This window comes from Antechinus flavipes, chromosome 1 (assembly GCF_016432865.1).
Source record: "Antechinus flavipes isolate AdamAnt ecotype Samford, QLD, Australia chromosome 1, AdamAnt_v2, whole genome shotgun sequence".
Lineage (NCBI taxonomy): Eukaryota > Metazoa > Chordata > Mammalia > Dasyuromorphia > Dasyuridae > Antechinus > Antechinus flavipes.
Genome location: NC_067398.1, coordinates 218,707,071 through 218,711,247, shown reverse-complemented (window position 1 = coordinate 218,711,247; position 4,177 = coordinate 218,707,071).

Below are 4,177 nucleotides of genomic sequence, written 5' to 3'. Positions count from 1 at the left end.
CTAGACAATCAATAAAGCAAATAAAGTTTTTTTGTAACTTTTACTAATTTTTATATGTAAATACTTATATTGAAAATGTAATTTAACTTTCCAAGCGAATTTGAGCTAAATCTAGCATAAATTTGCTATGACTATTCTGACAATTAAATAGTATATTATTAACACTGTTATTTTAGGGATAAGGAAATGGATGTTTTAAGATTTTAAGTGATTTGCCCAAAATGGCATAAGGTGTAATAGGTTATCTGGTCTGGTTTCTACCTTTAGGTTCAAGAATTTTTCTCCTATGTCAGGCTTCCTTGAATATTAATAAGGGCCCACTTATATGTGGACAGATTAGACATATTTCTAAGATGAGATTTCTGGTATTCTAGAAAGTTTCTTTATAACTTAACTCCCTTCAAGAAAACAGAGATCAATCAATTTTCTTCTAAATAATTCCTGTTTACTGACACAAGGAATAGGGCAAAGGCTTCCACTGCACAGAGATGAAAGTTAAGAAGCAAATTTTACTCCATGGGAGAGGGAAGAAGGAAGAGAGAGAGAAACAGACAGAAACAGAGAGGGAGACACACACACACAACCATACAGAGGAAGAGAGAAAAGGAAAAAGGAAAGGGAAGAAACAGACAGAAAGACAAGCATAGAAGAATAGGAGGAGGAGGAAGAGGAAAACAGGAATTTATTAAGCTTTTACTATGTATCAGGAACTGTGTTAAGTACTTTCCAAATATCTCTGAAATTCATAACAACTCTGAGAAGTAGGTGCTATTATTATTGCATTTTTATAATTGAAATTGAGGCAAACAGGAGCTAAGTGACTTTCCCAAAGTCACAAACTAGTGTCCAAAACAAGACTTAATTTTAACCCCTTCAATTTACAGCACTCAAACACCTCATTTTATTATTTTACCTACCCTGGATATGATTTCTATTATTTAGATAGAGTCTGCCAGTCTCAAAATATCTGCCTTCACCTTAAAAAAAAAAAAAAAAAAAAAAAAAAAAAAGAATTGATGGCTAGGGAATACCAATCCAGATAGCTATGGACAGAGCCCATAGAGGAGTTTTTGTACCTAAAATTTGGATTCCTAATGTTTAGTGGTCATTCAGCTGATCTGAGCATAAAGAAACAGTTTTCTTTGAAATAAACCTCTAATCTAACATTAGGAAACTTTTTTTTTTGATCTGTTTACATTTTTGTTTTAGAACTCTAGACATTTTTGTGGCAAGCTTCAATTTCTCAGGATAATGAAGCAGAAACAATTTTGGCCTTGAGCAGGTCCAGGGAAATCAATTGCACCCACCCACTAGATCTTCAAATCTGCTTCACACAGCATGTACCCCGTTTGCCTGCTGCCTTGCCTTAAAGTGGCCCAAGGAAACAATTCCTCAATTCCTGTGTAGAAAGGTATTGTTGGAGAACAGTAAGAACATTGTAGAATTGATCTCCTACCGGAAAAACCAGTAATTACTTTTACTAACACTGTAAGAGAGCCATCTAGTAGCTAGAAATAAGAATGCAGTTGGTAGAAATTTCCTTTACTATTAGGAATTGTAGCACATTTTCTGTTTGCTGAAATTCTTAAACTGTGGGAGTAATAGAGTAGGGGAAAAGATTTTGTGAGTGAACTCATTTCAGTAAGACAGTTTAACTTGCATGGCAAATTTAGGTTCAAATTTATGCAAAGATCTGAAGTTCCAAATATAGTCTTTACCAAGAAGAATAAAAAAAAAAAAAAGCTATATACACAGTGGCCAATTTTCTTTCCTGTCTTACCTTAAAAAATTGTGTGTTCAGTTTTAATATTACAAAATAACCAATGATTAACAAGCCTGTTTGCTTTTATAAAATGCAGCCAATTGAATGAAGTTGCCAACTGAGCTTCTTATATATTAATTAGAGAGAGTATGCATTGTCTATCTTTGCCTGTTAACTTACATATGCAGTGATATACAATAAATATTACTATGTAAATTAATAAGAGCCTACACGTTTCAATTACAAAATTAATGAGTTTAGGCCTAAAAGAATCATAGCATCATAGATTTAAAACTGGAAATTTTTTATGTTACCTTGAAGGTCATCCAGTCCACCCTCCATCTTTCTCTCTTTGCATAAGGAGAAATTAAAATTTAGAGTACCATAAATATCAGAAACAGGAACCAAATCCAGATGTTCTATCCAGGACTTTTTTTTCCTATTACATTGTTCCAACCAAAATCCAAAAATGTTTTGAGATCTGAAACACTAACTTTCTAGCAAAACCACAGGGCATCATAGATTTTGAACAGGAAGTAATCTATAGAGAGACCACTGAGTCCAATGACCCAAGCAGTTGAGAAAAGTAAGGGTGAGAGGCTAAGTGATTTTTGCAGGACCACAAAACTAGTAACTCTCTGAGCCAAAATTCAAACTCAGTTTTACCTGACAAATTCAGATCTTTATGTACTATAAAAAGGAAAATTAAAAACAAAACAATATTACTGAATTTTAAAATATTGATGTCATCTACCAAAGTTATATCAGTCATATTTCTTTATGTAATCCTTCTAAAGGGCTGAATAACTTATTTTTTAAAGACATTGATAATCTATTATATCTGGGTCAGTTTATAACTTCTGAAGAACCTAATGTTGAACTCTGGATAATAAGCTATAGCTATCCCTTTACCACTATTAGTACTGAAAAAAAAATGAGTTTAGACAAAAAGCCCAGAAAAAGACCTTGAAGTTCCAACCCCCTTTACATACCATTGTGTAATAAATTGCAGGTGCAGTATCTTGATGCTTGCTAGGATAATTCTCCCTCCTTTTGAGTATTGCCCCTTACCTTGCTATCTCTTGCCCTTCACTTTCTTATCATGACCCTTATTCTGTCAAGATTAAGATACAATCCTTTCCTGGAATTATGGCTTGTCTCACTCACCCAGTGTCCTCACCCCTTATCTGCCTTTGTTAGCCCTATAAGATTGTACACTCAGGTTAGGTAACCTTAGTTAGCTAAAACACTATATAAGATCTCCACCTCAGTTTATCTGTACTATATGTTTTGGAAACATTCCCATGTGGTCAGCTAGCTTGAACTCTCCAAATTAAAGATTAAAAATAAAATTTCAATTTACCTCAGTTTCTCTGGTATTACACTAGAAAGTATATTTAATATGGATGTTTCAGACATATGGACTATGGCTTTAGACCTTTCACCTCTTGACCTGAGTTATACAAGGAAAATTAGATTTTTTCCAACTAAGTACCTCTCAAAACTAATTTACTGTCATATCTGATTCACTGCCACATCAATCTCATCATTAGTTTTGTTTCATATGCTTTTACTCTTTAATTTTTTAATTCTGTTGCCAAGGTCAAAATAGACAATTCTTGACTTTGGTTCCAACATGAAATCCCACAATAATTGAACACATTTATTGAGTCCATTTATACATATGGCTTATGTTCGCATGTGTCTCTTCATCAAAAAAAAAAAAAAGACAGATCCCTATAGAATACAAACAATAGGATTCTAATATAACATTTAAAACCACGTTCTACTAGACAAGCTTTACCCTATGGTAAAATATATTTCTTTATACTACTCAAAAAAAAAAAAGCAATTTCGATAAACCTAAAACATGTTCCCTTGGAGAGTGTGAGGAAATTGTTATTGGCATCTGTTGTTATCAAAATTAGCAGCTTGAGTGTTAAATAAGTCTATTACTCTTGCTTCTATGGAACTGCTAAAAGCTGGAGGTTTGCGTGTCCATAAAATAAAAGCTAAGTCTTCATCTCTCCTATGATTTCTATTAAATGTCTATAAATCCAACCCCCCTTCTCAGGAGAAGACGATTACACAAATGACAAAGATTTATTTTAGTAAAGAGAATACAATGAAGGCTGATGATGAGCTTCAAAAGAATGCACTGTTTTGTGTAAGAATAGAAAGCTCTGCTATTTTGTACAGGAAAACAATCTATGTTAACTGCAGGTACCATGGAAAAGAAACTGTCATTCCAAATTCCTGGTGATATTTAATTAACTAAAGGTGATCATGAGACTTGTTGTGATTATTGTGTCCTGAAAACTTGTCCTCATTTTTTGTCTTGGAATATTTTTTGAGATAAAGAGTCTTCAATGCAATGAGCCTTCCTGACTGAAATGCATTTTCTTTTTAGGGCTA